The 17,243-nt window shown below is 33.3% G+C and overlaps 1 long non-coding RNA gene across 2 annotated transcripts in view; it reads left to right on the top strand.

Moving 5' to 3' along the window:
• Positions 1-17,243, top strand: part of LOC308509343 — a 139,966-nt gene that overhangs the window by 55,046 nt on the left and 67,677 nt on the right. For both annotated transcript variants that reach the window (XR_013995184.1, XR_013995185.1), the window contains exon 3: positions 11,716-11,882. This is a non-coding gene — a long non-coding RNA (uncharacterized lncRNA). The remainder of the gene's footprint in view (positions 1-11,715; positions 11,883-17,243) is intronic.

Here is a 17,243-nt window from a genome sequence, read left to right as displayed (position 1 = left end):
CACCCATAATCTTAAACATTTGGTCTCATGATTGACACCATTCAGATCCTAAGAAAACCTTCACTACATATCTTGGCACTTGTTCTGAAGCAAAAGGTGATTGCATCTAAATGTTTTTGAAGAATTTTGGGCGGCACCACTGCCAATGTCAAAGGCTGACATCTTGCTTCAGAGCACAGAGGAAATCTGGGGGGTAGAAGCACTTAAAAAATACAAATTAATTAATTTTCAAAATCCTGTTGTTGTGAGCATACAATGCAGTATACACATGATGTGTTAATAAAATTGTACACTTGAAACTTATATAATGTTATTAATCATTGTCACCCTGATAAATTTAATTAAAAAATATTTCCTTTCAGATAATATGCTTTATATTCTTACATATGAAGTACTGTTTCCCTGGAATGCCAAGTGCTCATTTTCTTGAATCTCTTTTTTCTCCAATTTGTAATCCTTAAAGTACTCAGACGTTTTTTACAAGTTTTGTGCATTCTGGCTGAGGAACTTTTTCAATATTTGACAATTCACATGTTTCTGTATTTTAAGTAAATGTAGGTCTAGATGTAATATTCCTAAAGCATAATACCAGTTCTTTACATGGGTAAGTAGATGGACACTGGCTAAAGACTCGTGGATAGTTCTACATTCATAAATATAATTATTTTAAATAAAAATTTCATAAAGTTAAGCTCATCTTTAAAAATTTTTTAAAATTTTGATGTGCATTAATGACTATTTTATTTTACCAGAGTATTTTGAATATTTTAAAATAATAAATATATATATATAAATATTTTTGTTTTTCAATTTTTGCATTCAATTTAATTACATAGTCAATTAAAATTTCCCATAATTTGGATAATTAGATTTTATTTCTTTAGATCATTTTGTGAAAATCTTGATTATTGCTACCAGGATTAGTGATTTTGATGAAGGCAAGAAAAATATATTTTGTGAAATAGATAGGTAATAATTTATGAATATATATGTTTATACATGTACATATATACATATGTAATGTATGTGTGCATATATATTTATGCATCCTAGCAGCAGTTTATCCAATACACAGCATGCACACATGTGTAGTGATAGCTAAATTGATTTATCTTTGATATATTACTAATTCAGTCTTCTGAACATAATAACTTGGCAAATATATATATATGTATATGTATATATGCATATATGTATATGTACATATACATACATACATATATATATATATATATATATATATATATATTTGATTTTTGTCATTAGGGAGGTATATTTGCTAAAGTAACAGGATAGACCATATTATTTTAAGGCTTGTTAGTTTCATTCATACTTTTAAATACTAAGACATATGATATGTGGGCCTGCATTTATCCTCATATCACTGGCCCTGTCAATGTCAGGGGCAAACCAGATTTATTCTTTAGGAAGCTGCAGTTTAGTTGAGGAGAAATGTGTACACAACAACCCAAGTCAATATCTGTGAAGAGCTCTAAGGTCATGTCCCCAAATGCGTACTATGTCCAGCATGACAAAAAATAGAGTAATGTGACAAAATATAAAGTGTGCTCAGAAAGTACAGTGATTGTTTAAATTAAAACATATATATATATATTACAATAAAAGACACATTGCCATTCATCTCCCTAAAAATATGCCCCCTCTCTTTGAACATACTTATTCCATTGTTTTTGCCACTTTCTGAAGCAGTTCTGAAGCAGTTCTGGAAGTCCTCTTTTGTGAGTGTCTTTAGTTGCGCTGTTGTGGCTGCCTCAATGTCCTGAATCATTTGGACTTAGGGGGAGAGCCAGAAGTCACACAGTGCTAGATCTGGTGAACTGAGGTGGATGAGGACACACCTTAATATTTTTATTTGACAGAAATTGCCATATACCAGAAGTGATGAGCCTTTCCATTGTTGTAAAAAAAATATATGGTGAATGCTGCTGCTGAGTGCCATCTAACGGAAAGGCAGAGATCTTCAACATGGAGAGCAATGTGTCAAACCTTTTCAACAGTGTGTGTGACAATTTTCAACTTGTTGGGTGCAATTAGTCAGGTGTGAACTACGGTTGAGAGAAGGTGTATTTTACAGTGTGCCTTAAATTATCCTCCATCATGACAATGCTCCATGTGTTACGCATCACTTCTGGTATATGGCAAATTCTGTCAAATAAAAATATTAATGTGTGTCCTCATCCACCTATTCACTGGATCTGGCACTGTGTGACTTCTAGCTCTTCCCCAAAGTCAAAGTAATTCAGGACCATGAGGCATTCATGACAGCACAACTAAAGACACTCATGGAAGATGACTTCCAGAACTGCTTCAGAAAGTGGCAAGAAGGATGGAGTAAGTGTCTTCAAAGTGAGGGAGAGTATTTTGAGGGGGGTTAATGGCAATGAGTCTTTTACTGTAATATTTATTTTTTTCTATTTAAACATTCACCATGCTGTTTGATCACACATTGTATACTATATTCATGAATGCATTTCTTGTATAATAAAATAAATATTCATTGGGAATAATTTGACAAATATAAAAAGGTATAAATTTTTACAAACAAAAATGCCAAGTTGTTGAGGAAACTATTGTTAATATTTTAGCTGTAGTTTTGCAGTCTTATTTAGTTGTGATTATTTTCTATATTCAAATATCGACCTTTTACTCTTGTTTTCTATGTAGAAAACGAAATTTTCACTTTGAAAAATGTGTACATTAAAAATACTAAAAGTTATCTAAAATTTAAATAACTCAATATTTTTAGTATTATATATGTATACATACTTTAGGTATACTTTTAAATATACTTGTATATTTAAATATATTTAAGTATATATTTAATATATTTGATATATTTAATATATTTAAATATATATATTATATACTTTTAAATATACTTGTATATTCTTGTATATGCATGTTTATTTTTATGCTGAATATTACACAGTTACTGAAGGAACATCACTGGTCTGAGATTTAAGAGAATATGAAAAGAGAGCTAAATCACACATAATATCATATCCTAAATGACTCATTATTATTTCTCAACTAAAATCAAAGCAATACAGTAAATCAAGTAATTTAATATATATTTTAATTATCAAAAATCATTAATTAATTTTGTTGGTTATTAAAATGGCTTCTGTTTCTCTAACCAAACTAATAACTTTGAGGAGGCACACAAAACAAAACTTTGGTTTAGTAATTTATTGAGCCTAGTAACTCAATTGTATATTTTAAGTATTATTAGCAAGTACCAGAAGAAAACAAGGATGATTTCATGCTTTAAGCTTCTATCAACTCAGGAAAAAGATTTTATCTGCACTTTTGATGAAGGATGTTTGCTTAAGAGATATATATTTCCTGGTACAGAGAAAGGAACAAGGACAACGAAAACAAGCTGAAGGAAGTATTACAGGATTAAGCTCACACTTCACACTTCAGGCTATAGAATTGATTTTTGTCTTTAGGGTTCCAACAGAATAAGAAGTTCTGTTAATCCATTAATATGACCTTTTTTCTTTTTATTGTAATGTATTATTCTTGATTTTTTGGGAGTTAAATTATATATACATATATATGTGTGTGTATATATATATATATACATATACACACATATATATACATATACACATATATATATACACACACACATATATATATATATAAATTTAATATATATATATATATTAATTTAAGTTTATTGGTGTGACAGTAGTTAGTAAAGTTACATAAGTTTCAGGTGTACAATTCTATATACATCATCTATGTATTACATTGTATGTTCACTATCCAGAGTCAGTTCTTCTATTTGTAATTTAAGATTTATTAGTGCCATTGTTTCTGAGACCATATACATCTAATGACATCTTTTAGTTTTCTGCATGAATGGAAAATAACTTGAAGTGATATAAAATTTCTGATTTTTAACATTTTCTTTTTAAATCCTATGGCATTACTCCACTGTTTTCTGCAGAGAAGAGTTTGGAAACCAACCTGTCGCTTATTCATTTTTCTATATGGATGACTTAGATCTATTTATCTTTACAAATCAAAATTTGCTATGGCTTAAGAATTTTTTTTTTTAAATTAAGTTTATTGGTGTGATAATTGTTAATATAGTTACATAGATATCAGGTGTAGAATTCTATAATACATCATCTATATATCACATTGTGTGTTCACCACCCAAACTCAATCCTCCTTCCATCACCATATATTTGATCCCCTTTACCCTCAGCTATCACCCATCTGCCCCTCCAACTTCTGGTAACCACTAAATTATTGTCTGTGTCTATGAATTTTTGTTTCTTCTTTTGTTTGCCTTGTTCTTTTGTTGTTTTCAGTTTTATATACCACATATCAGTGAAATCATATGGTTCTCTACTTTTTCTGTCTGACTTATTTTGCTTAACATAATAATCTCTTAACATAATAAGATCCATTCACGTTGTCATAAATGGTACTACCGTGTTTCCCTGAAAATAAGACCTAGCCAAACAATCATCTCTAATGCATTTTTGGAGCAAAATTAATATAAGACCCAGTCTTATTTTACTATAATATAAAACCAGGCATTTAATATAAAATAATAAAAATATATAAAATAATATAATATAATAATACAATACAATACAATATAATAATATATGCCAGGTCTTATATTAATTTTTGCTCCAAATGACGCATTAGAGCTGATTGTCCGGCTAGGGGAAACACGGTATTTCTTCTTTTCTTATGGTAGAATAGTATTCCATTGTGTATATATACCACATCTTCTTTATCCAATCATCTAAGGAAGGACACTTTGTTTGTTTTCATGTCTTGGCCACCATAAATAAAGGAAGTAAAAGTCTGTATTTTATTTTTCTTAAAATGTAGTAATAATTTGGACTGCATTTTCACTTTTCTTTAATTTCAAGATATTTATATGATTAATTTATGATGTAGATCATTGCTTCCACTTCAGTTCGTCTCATTTCCTATTTGGAAACATTTTCTTGGAAATATCTCCCATGTTCCCTATCCTTTTTCCTTGCTCTAGGCCTCAGGAATTGCAAGTTCCCGTGTGATCTCCTCTCTACTTAATTTCTCAATTCCTATGAGAATTTACTTTGTTTTTATTTGGCTATGTGTGCCTGTTGTCTGACTACAGAGATTGTTTTTGACTCCTTTAGACATTTTTACATCCTTTCCCTTACCTAAGACATATGTCCCACTTCATACTCTTCTAATTCTCAATGGTATATTTATAAACTGATCACTTGCCTATCACTTTCAGTTCCTAAAAGGAAACCAAGCTATTCTTACAATAGTTTAAATATTCTTCAGTATGTATTTTAAAAATATTTTAAAGCTATACCAAAAATAATGATAAAATAGTCAGAGCCTCTTCATTCAAAGTAAGGGTGTCAAATACATTTTGTTATTTAAAATTAGTAACACTAATCAGATATTTCATAATGTCTTCTGCTCTACTATTTGTTAATTATGTATTAGACTTTAAAAATGTTAGATATATTTCTGTTTGTCTCCTTCATCAAGAATTATTATGAATGCCTAGAGAGATTAAGCTACTTACCTCTATTTCACAGGTAGTTTGTAGAGGATATGGAACTTCCGTCCCTTGTTCAAGGACTTTTATACTAAAACATATGATTTCATCCTGGGTGAGAGATGTTTGGCAGGTGTATCTTTTTTAGGGCCATTTCTTTCCCTTGATTTACAACTATTTTAGCATATCTTCTAATAAAACAAGGTTGAGAGTTCTAACAGCAAGGCAGTCACAAATATCTGTGGTCCTTGCTTAGCTGGATGTCATAGTACTGGACTAACGTTGACAAATATTTAATCATCCGTCAGCCTCTTGTTGGTGACTTTGAATTAATCAATATCCAATCATGCATTTATGCCATCTGTATTCAGTTCAGCTTCAATGGTAAGCCTGATTCTATTTAGATTGGCTTTGAATCTATTTTACTGTGCACTCCCGTTATCACTGTATTTCTTATTACTATAGTTTCCTGAATTCTCCTTGTCTTCCTTTTAGGTTCTATTCAATGCTGATTCAAAATGTCTTACAAAAACTAATAATAATAATAACATTCTGATCATACCCATGAAGCAAAAGCCTGATTTTAGAGATGTAAATCACCAAGTGAAATTTAAGATTATAAAATTGAGAAGAACTATAGAGATCTTCTAACCCAGGGCTCTAGAGATCTTTGAATCAAAACCTGGGCATTCCTGAGATTCTTTCAGGAATAGGCAAGATCAAAACTAATTTCTTAGTAATTTTAAGGTGTTATTTCTTTTTAACTTTCATTCTAACATGACTATACAGAGCGCTTTTCCAGAGGCTACCAGAATAAATGCCAAAGATATATCCAGCTGCCTTCTCCTAAACTAATAAAGAGATTTACAAACTGTAAAATAACATAACACTCCTCAATACATTTTGTTATAGACAGCACAGTTTTATTTTGTTCTTATAAGTATTTTTATATTAACATGTAATAAGTTTATTTTTGTTATTTTAATGCAAATTAACACATTTAAAAAAAATTCTCAGTTTTGCAGCTTCTAATGCAGTAGAAGTTGTTACCCACCTTAAGACCTGTGTTTGATTTCTGATGTTAACATTTACAAGCTGTACAACTTAGGACAAGTTAATTAACCATGCTAAACCTTCTGCTTATAACTAGAGGACTAAAATAGGATCATCAAAACAAACAAACAAACAAAAACACATTTATTTATTTATTTTTACACTTTATTTAGACATTAAATATTATTTTATATTGATTTCAGGTGTACAGCATAGTGGTTAGACATTTGTATAATTTAACAAGTGATCCCCCTGATTAGTATGGTACCCACCTGGAGCTATGCATAGTTATTACCAAGTTATCGACTATAGTCTCTGTGCTTTACTTTACATCCCCATGACTATTTTCTAACTGCCAGTGTGTACTTCTTACTTCCTTCACCTTTTTCGCCCTGTACCCCAATCAGCCTCCCGTCTATCACTCCAATAAATCTAGTACCCATCTAACACCATACATAGTTATTACAATATTATTGACTATATTCCTTATGCTATGTCGTACGTCCACATGACTACTGTATAACAACCAATTTGTACTTCTTAATCTCTCCTCCTTCTTTCCTACACCCCCCAACCCCCTCCCATCTGGTAACCATCAAAATGTTCTCTGTATCTATGACTTTGTTTCTGTTTTATTTGTTTAGTTTGTTCTTTAGATTCCACACATAAGCGAAATCACATTGCATCTGTCTTTCTCTGTCTGACACTCCGCTCAACAGGATACCCTCCAGGTCCATCCATGCCACCACAGATGGCAAGAACCCATTCCCTTCCACGGCTAAGCAATATTCCATTGTATACGAGTATTTGTACCACCTACTCTTTATCCATTCATCCACTGACAGATACCCGGGGTGCCTCCACATATTGATCATTGTAAACAATGCTGCAATGGACATAGGGATGCAGGCGTCTCCTCAAAGTAGCATTTTAGGTTTCTTCGGGTAAATACTCAGAAGTGGAATACTGGATCCTTTTTTGTTTCTTGTTATAGCTTGTTTTAAAGTGTATTTTTTTCTGGAATAAGTATTGCTACCACAGCTTTTTTGTTTGTTTCCATTTTCATGAAATATTTTTCCCATTCCTTTATTTTCAGTTTGTGTGTGACTTTGGAACTGCAGTGAATCTCTTGTAAGCAGCATATGTAAGGGTCATGTTTTCTTATTCAGCTACTCTATCTTTTGAATGTAGCATTTAATTCATTTACACTTAAAGTAATTATTGGTAGATATGTAGTTATTGTACTTTATTATTCATATTTTTGATCTTCTTTGTTTCATTCTTCTTAAAGAAATCCTTCTAACATTTGTTGTAATACTGTTTTCGTGATGATGAACTCCTTTAGCTTTCTCTTGTCTGGGAAGCTATTTATGTGTCGATTTGAAACAATAGCCTTGCTGGGAAGAGTAATCTTAGTTATAGGTCCTTGCTTTTCACTTTGAATATTTTATGCCAATCCCTTCTGGCCTGCAAAGTTTCTGTTGGGAAATCAGCTGATGGTCTTATGGGAGCTCCCTTGTAGGTAACTAACTGCAGTTCTCTTGCTGCTTTTAAGATTCTCTCTTTGTCTTTAACCTCTGGCATTTTAATTATGATATGTCTTGGTGTGGGCCTCTTTGAGTTCATCTCATTTGGAACTCTCCACACTTCCTGGGCTTGTATATCTAATTCCTTTGCCAGGTTAGGGAAGTTTCCTGTCATTATTTCTTCAAATAGGTTTTCAACTTCTCACTCTCTTTCTTCTACTTCTGGTACCCCCCATAATGTGAATGTTGATACACTTGATGTTCTCCCAGAGGCCCTTTAAACTCTCCTCATTATTTTGGATTTTTTTTTTTTCTTTTTGCTGTTCTGTTTGGGTGTTTTCTGCTACCTTCTAGATCCCTGATCTGATCCTCTGCTTCATCTAATCTACTGTTGATTCCCTGTAATGTCTTCTTTATTTCAGTGTTTGGAACTCTGCGTCTGGTAGATTTCTTGTCTCCATGTTCTTTAGTTATTTTTCCTGTTCTGTTCTTTTATTTGGGACATGTTTCTTTGTATCCCCATTTTGGCTTCCTCCCTGTGTTTGTTTCTATGTGTTAACTAGGTCTGCTCTGCCTCCTGGCCTTAGTAGAGAGGTCTTATATAGTAGGTGTCTGGTGGCACCCAGTGGTGCAGTCTTCTTGGTCATCAGAGCCGGGTGCTCCAGGTGTGTCCCCTGTGTGGGTTGTGTGTGCCCTCTGTTGTAATTGAGCCTTGGTTGCTGTTTGCACATCAATGAGAGTGATTGACCCTCATGCTACTTGGTTGTAAGGGCTGGCCATGATTACAGTGGAGGAGCTGTGGTTCAAGGGCTGACCCTATAGAGAAGGGTTTGCCCTAGTGGGGGTCTGGTGCCTGTCCAGTCTGTCTTTTGGATTTGTCATGCTTGGAGGCAGCCGGTTATCCTCCAGCTTGGTCTGAAGCTGGCTGTCAGGTGAGCCAACCCTCGGACCTCCTAGGAGGGGACCCTCTGTTGGCCAAGTTTAGCCACAGCCTGTGCTCTGCCCAGGTCCAGCTGGTATGAGGCACAAGTCAATCTGCAGATTGCTGCTGCTTGCACTGGACTTAGATGTGTCTTGAAAGGACAATCTGCAAATCAAGGCTGGCTGCCACTAGTGCTGGTCTGATGGCTACTCAGTCAGAGGTACAGGACTTGCTGAAACCAAATGCTGCTTGTTTGGGTTTTGTGAATATTTGAGAGATTTTATGAAAGTCTGCATCATGAGCTAAGATAGGTTGTACAGAAAAACCACTGGAAGCTGCTTGGTTGTGCGTAAAAGTAGGGTAGGGTGGAATCTCCAGGAATTACTAAGATGGGACAGATGAAAGTTGATAGCCAGTTTGATGTACACTCAGATATGGTGTCTGCCTGAGTCTGCACACAGGAAATGGGGAGAGTTCAACAAAGAAACAATGACTTCCACCATTGGAAGAGCTGGTACCTCTCCAGCTCCTCCATCATGAGAGAGGTACCCTTCCAGCCCTCGCCTGGACACCAGATAACTCAGTTCCTCCCCATATTTCCCTGCCACCACTCAAGCCACTGACCAAGCACTGGAGCTCAGAGTGAGTGAGTTCGATAGTGAGTAAGTCCATGTGCAGTCCCTTTAAGAGGGTGCCTGGGAGTGCAGCTGCTCTCCATCTCACTCAGGCAGAGTCTCCTCTGGTTTTTACAAACAGAGGTTATGGAGTCTTTGCTCCATAGCACTGGAACCCTGGGTTACGGAGTCTGGTATGGGGCTGAAACCCCTCACTCCTCCTGGGGCTACCTTGCAGCTGAGATATCCCTCCCAATATTTTATGATCACATGCAGGTGTGGGACCAGCCCGTTCTGTGTCTGTGCCCCTTCTAGTCTCAAGGTGGCTTTGTCTGTATGTCTGTAGTTGTAGGGCTTTGGTTCAGCTAGACTTCAGGCCATTCTCAGTGATGGTTGTTCTGTAGCTTAGTTGTAATTGATGTGGTCCTTAGAGTTAGTGAGCACAGTGTTTACCTACTCCACCATCTTGACCAGAATTCTAAAAAATGCAACTTATCATTAATAAGTAAGATTCAGGATATTTATGTTGCCTTTTAGAAATCGTGAAAGCATTTTGTAAATGGTAAAGTTTTATAAGATTATTTTAGCTGATTGTCATTAGCATTCAAATCTGTAGATGTCCCATACTAAATCCAATGCTATAATTTCCAGAATCAGAATTCCAGGTGCCATGTTAAATTGTCCACTCTTTTTGTGCCTGGAATAACACTCCTTTACCACATGGCTCTCCTTTTTCTAAATTTGGATAGAGAGTTTTGGAAAACTATATATCTACCATCATTCTAAATAATAATAATAATAACAATAATAATAATAATAATAATACTTTAATACAGAAGATCTGCTGAGTCATAGAACCACTCAAATAAGCCACATCATGAAATACTGTTGGGTTTTTTTTGCATAAAATGTTTAAGACAATTCTCCATACTTTCTTTAAAGATTTCCCCTTTTAATGTTCTTTCAGGACTTCAGATTATAAAGTCTCAATTAGGTCTGTTTTTTTTTTTTTTTTAATTGACTATAGCTTCCCTTAATGTTTCTATAATCCTGGGGTACCAACCTGCAGCAACAAATTACAGTTCACAAAGTGATTAGAAGTTAGTCTCTATTCAAAACTAAGAGTCCTAAGTACGTAATTCAAGAGAATTCCTTTGAAAAAAGAGAAGATGGGACATAGCAAAACACATTACACTTTCAGTGGTAGAGATCTTTGCTTTGTGCATATCTTCTATATTATAACCGCTCTGTACATCTGACAAAAGGATTTAGGTTGTAACTAAAAATGAATAAATATAATGGTTTCACTAATTTTTGTATAAAAGATTTGTATAAAAACACTATTTGCTCTAAACATTTCACCAAATAAGATTATTTCTTTTATTGTATTCCTCACATCAGTAAAGAGTAGGGTGATCTATCCTCATAGTCTTTCTATTACATTTTGTACAATGGCATGCTTTTGCCTGATGGCTTTTAGGAACAGTTCAAGTCTAGAAAGTAAAATGGCAAATTGGTTGACATTGGAATTAAATCCCTGTTCCTATCACTAATGAAATATTTTTAAAAATTTAAGGTACGGCAGCCTAAAGCACACTTTATCCACAGAAATTTAAGGAAAGCAAATATATATGAAACAAATTTGTGAATTTTAACTCATGCTATAGTGTGGATGTACAGAGAAAAAGTAACTACTTTATTTTTGCTATATTTAATGTGTGAATATTTCTCCTTAAATTCCAACCTTTGAACTGTGTGTGTGTGTGTGTGGCAGAGGAGAAGAGGAGTGACTACCCAAATGCTTCTGTCAAGACCAATCTGATTATTTAAAGTATTGTTTAGTGTTTGTTTATTTTGGGACAAAATTTTTCAATGTCTCAAATTATCTCCTCACTCTTAAAATCACTATCATCCTATATAAATGATGGGGGTGAGGTTTTTGTATCTTTGTAAATCTGAGGATAAAGAGACTTTGTGTTGATGATTAGGTGTGTAAAGGCACCTACTGGTCTCCAGGGCAATAACTCTTTTCTACTTTCTCAGGACACATCTTGCAAGTGAAATTGTATTCTGTTGTTTTGGTGAAGGTACTGAAGACCTGTCAGCCATCTTCTTATCAAGGATTCACCTTCTCCTCAGCACTCTTGAGCTGCTAGTCACTGCCGCCTGACAGACATGATGTCACCTCACCACATCATGATAATGCCATGGTGAGTTTTCTGGCTTTCATGGTCAGGAATGAATTGAAATACTTCCAACTCATACAGGAAGTAAAATCAGCCTGAGATAGATACATTTCACACCTCCTCTCTCTTTGATCACTCTTTGCTCTAGTTGAGATATGAAATAACCTGCAAAGTCACCTCCTGCCAGTGGTTTAAGTAGGGAGTTGGGGGAGAAATTCCTGCTATTGCTGCATTTTTCAGCAAACCATTTCTTCTTTCTACAATTTGTTTCAGGATTAAAATAGGGTGAGCTTTTTTTCTACTTCTTCTAAATCATATTCCTCTTCCTGCTGAGTTGAGCTAAGACTTAATGGGAGACACAGAAGAAGAAATTGTTGACAATGACTCTGCAGGCCTGTCTTTGGTATATTACATCAAAACTATAAATAAATAAATAAATAAATAAATAAATAAATAAATAAATAAATAAATCTGGTAAAGTATCTTTTAAGAGAGTAGCCAGACCTGAAATTCAATATGAATATTGAATTTCAATATGGATAAATTCAATAAATGCATATTAAAGAAAAACAAAAAGAAGTACAGGGAAAGACAACATAGAAATGTCTTTAGATATTCAATCTCCGGATGGTGATATAATGGGTCACGGTTATTTTTGCTATGACTTTTTTTATTTCCCACAATTTGCATTACTTTTCTGATCAGAAAAAAAAAAAAAGTACTAAAATGTATCTTTATTTTTTGAAATACCTTTAAAATGACTTTCCCCAGAGGTCTCTCTCTTCGACCCCACCCAAACAACAGAATAAAAACAGGAACAAAGGAGAAATAAGACAGGATAGGTATTATTGGGTCATAGTTGAGAACGCACATAAGATAAAACTAACTTACAGATGTAATTTATGCACATTATTACAAGTGAACTTTAAAACAAAAAAATGTCGTTTTGTTCCTTTCCCCAACCTGGTAATGTCGGATTAAAGTATAACACCAGTTAACTGGCCTTATACAATAGTGAGAGTGTTTATGTAAAAAAAAGACACAAGAAACTTATTTAAGTGTACCAAAAAGTGATAAACTTTAATCAGAACGAGAGATTTTTTAAAAGGCAGCATATTTCTGAAATCCCTTTTTAAACCCCTAAAATAAAAGGAACGGGCAGATGATTTCTGAGGTCTCTTCAGACCACAGTGTTCTCTGATAGCATGAAATCTGACTCCCTAATGAAGGATAATGCAGCATTGAATCAGGCCAAAGAGATTTACTGATAGGAAATATGAGAAACCCCTATTAATCAGCAAGTAAAGGAGCCTAGGGCTGGCTTATGGTGTTTTTTCCTTTTTTTTCAGAATAACAAAAATGAATAAAGTAGAACTATATCTGATTTGAAATAATGATGCTAAAATAATGTCAACATGTGAAACCAAAGATTTCAGTATTACAATTTTAATATTAGATTGTATTGCACATTTATAATTGTGTAATATAATTGTACATTTTGATTATATTTATGGAATGACTTTTTAAATATAATCAATGCTACAAGCAAAGTATTTCATTCTTCTATTTTGTTCATATCTTATAGCATTCAGTAAGGTCAACCAGATGGGGCTTGATAACAATTAACTGCAGTGACACTTCATTTATCAGGAAACTCCTTTCTGGTTGAATTACCTATCTAAAACCCCAGAAAAATATAGGAGATTGCCCCAAAGTCACTTAAAATCCATGTCACACTAAAATATACGTGAAAGCTTAAAATCAAAGTGATGATAGGAAAATGAAAAGATTGGCAGGCTGATAGTAAAGGAGGCGAGAGATGATGGTGAAAACACAGAATTTTAGCAATTTGAGGACATTGCTAAGAAAATCATTGTTATATACTTGTCTTAATGCCAAATAAGGAATCTTTATATTAAGTCTCAGTATAATAATTGAGTCTCACAATGATGCTAATTATTTTAAGCACCAGTGAAGTTTATCATATTTGTATAAAGATTTCATCAAAGATTATTAAAGCAATGCAGCTTTGACTCTTAAATGGCTGTACTTCAATTATCTGAAAAACACATTTTTGTAAAACTAGTTCATTTCATTGTAAAAAATTATAAGTAAAGCTAATAGAGTTTTTAAGTATCTTCCCTTTATTTTTTCAATTGAAACATCTATTATTTTCCATAGAGTCACCTAATATTGTTTTAAATTTTATATTTTAAATTCTTTATTTTATTTTATTTTATCTTTTCAGTTAGAGAGTAGATTATCTTGATTCTGAGAATATCTTTTTGCGTGGTATTTGTACAGATATCTAAAAGACTGCTTCTAAAACTCTGCTCTTTGTAGCAACCCCTTGCTAGATTATGGCTTCTATAGGTTTGTAATCCATAAGGGATAGCTAGAGGACAAGTGATGACTATAGAGCAATTAAGAATGATAGATTACCAAAAAATATATTTTTATTACACATTTTTATGTATTTTCTGAGAAAAAATATAATATTTAAAAAGGTAAAATGTTCTGTTTAATCCTCTTCCCCTGTAATGTGAAGAAACATTAGGAACAGGCCTGGGGCTGAGAAGTAGTAGCGAGAGCACTTTCACATGAAGTTGCATGGAGATGAATGGGAGATCCAGAGATCTTTTCTTTGAGTATTGCAGACATTTAAAGCTGGTACAGACAATAGTAAATGAATAATAGCTAGATAAAGTCTAGGTGCCAAGGAATAGAGCTAAACATGGGCAATGGAACCAACAGAATCAATTAGCAGTAACAGAAAGAGAAAAATGGGGAAAATGAGAAATTTCTAAGGTAGCTACAGACACTGAAAATGTGTTTGGGGGCATTTGTGAGACAACTGGTACATGTGTGCTGAATATGTATAAAGGGGCTGGGATGGGGTGAAAAGTTTCTTGAGACCTCTACCTCTGAGTATCTAGCAGGATATAATTGAATAAAAAGTTATGCAATTTAAGTTTCAAAACATTTTATTGTGTGCACACTTTTATAATATGAAATACAGTTATACCATGTAACATTCCCTGATATTATTAATACAAAATATATCAATGATGTCTTCAAATACTCTTTCCTGGGTACTATTACTGTAAGGCAGTTTGTCATGTCAAAATTAAAAAGACAAATCCTAATTATTACAATAAGGACCCATCTAATATTGGTTGCATTAATCATAAGTACCATTTTCTTATAATGTGGCAAATTTGATACATTAAAATAGCATTTTTATTTAATTATACAAAATTATTTCAACCAAAGAATTACATCCCTTCTTATAGAATAGTGATGCTCTTCATTTTTTAAGAACATGCATAAATTTCTATCAATTTTCAACTTAAACTCCCAAACTAAAATTTTATACAGATGGCAGTCACAATAGTAATGACGTGGCTATTTCTGGGGGTAGCTCAAAATTTCCTTCCAATATCACCATTACCTAGGTATTATGCCATTGCAGTCCTTTCAATTCATCTATTTCTAATTTTTTTTTAATAACTAGACTGTGCCTTCCATGAATTCAAGGACCATGTTTGAAAATTCACCATGTAGCACAGTACTTGGCATATACTGAACTAGAAATTCATTATATGCCTATCCAGTAATTAAGAGAATAAATGAATAGTGGATTTTTCCTTTCTTTCTCAGTTCATTTGGCTGAATCTGGAGTACTGTGCCTAATTCTAGTCATTGCCATTCCTTTGCAGGTTCCTGAAAGCTAACGTTGATTGAGACCAGATGTCCTAGAATAATGACCCCACATTTCACCATAATGCTTCACTTTCCTGAGCAATAATCCTAGAATCCTCACTTTTACAGTTAAGTCCGCCAGCTTGATTCCTCAAATACCAGGCCCTGTCACTGAATTATTTCCCCATAGCTGAGCTACAATATGCAGAATGTAACAAATATATTCTGTTTCATAACTATCGATTCATTGATTTAGATTTCCAAGTACTTGCTCTCTTCATTCCCAGTGCCTCATGGGTAGTGGTTATGTCTTGGATTATCTAATCCTATTTAAATCTTTAACAGTTTCTTGCATGAATTTGATAATAAATGCATATTTATCTGTGATTTATTTAAAATTCACCATAATCATCTCCTTTGAATAAAACATTCGGGGTTGTATTAGATAAAATACAATCTCCAGTATATATTATACAGAACTATTATATTAAAAATATTATTCATTCATTTTCAATGATTTACCCATTTATAAATATTTACAAAGTATCTACTATATACAAGATTCCATAAAAGGTAGAATGGTAAAAACAGTATAGTTACAATAATGACAATATGATCTCTGGCTAGATGAGTTTACAGCCTAGTAGAAGATGTAAAAAAAATACTCAGATATAAAATATGAAATACTCAGAATATAAGAGCCATGAAAGATATAACACTGTGGTCATATCAGAATTCAAGGATCTGGTCTTATTCACCTCTATTTCCTCAGCTCCTAGCACAAAGTCTAATGTTGTTATTAAAGTACTGGCTTTTTTAAAACTGTTTTTAATTATTTATACTGATTTTAAAAGTTATATTTTAAAACCTAAAAACATGTTACCAAATAAGACACAATTATTCAACCTTTTAGAGATGGAATAGAGGCTTATGGGTTTCATATCCTTTCTATTGCTGATGAAGCCATTTTTAGTTTTACTCTATTAACCTCATATACCGTGTTTCCCCCAAAAAAGATCTAGCAAGACAATGAGCTCTAACGCGTCCTTTAAAGCAAAAATTAATATAAGACACAGTATTATATTATATTATATTATATTATATTATATTATATTATATTATATGAGACCCAGTCTTATATTATAGTAAAAATAAGACCAGGTCTTATATTAATTTTTGCTCTAAAAGACGCATTAGAGCTGATTGTCCGGCTAGGTCTTATTTTCGGGGAAACACAGTAGTATTTTTACACAGCACATTTCTTCTGTGCATAAATGGAAAGGAGTGTGGCTAGGTTTTACAATCAAGGCATGTATGTTTAGGTTGATCACCAACAGCTCTGTATTATGGTTTCCCATTGGAGTATTGTCATAAATGCATGGATAGTTTCTGCTTTAGTAGTCATGGTCTTTTATTACTGCTTTTTTTTTTTTTTTTATCAGACAAGGTTTATTTTCCTAAGGATCTGAATATCTATTTATGCATCTTAATTTTTCTTCTCACCCTGTAGAAATACCATTACTCTTTCACCTTTTGGCTTCTGGATCAGAAGCTTTCCTTTTCTCTTTGGATCAGAGACTCATGTCCTCTACATTGAAATCCACCAAATTATCCTATCGCAGATATTTTATCCACTCAAAACGGGATGGCCGAACTAAAATTGTTTATAGGAAATCACCAATA

The sequence above is a fragment of the Rhinolophus hipposideros genome (genome assembly GCF_964194185.1).
Source record: "Rhinolophus hipposideros genome assembly, chromosome: 2".
In the NCBI taxonomy this organism is placed as follows: domain Eukaryota; kingdom Metazoa; phylum Chordata; class Mammalia; order Chiroptera; family Rhinolophidae; genus Rhinolophus; species Rhinolophus hipposideros.
The sequence above is the reverse complement of the archived record's forward strand: the minus strand, read 5'-3'. Positions and strand labels throughout refer to the sequence as shown.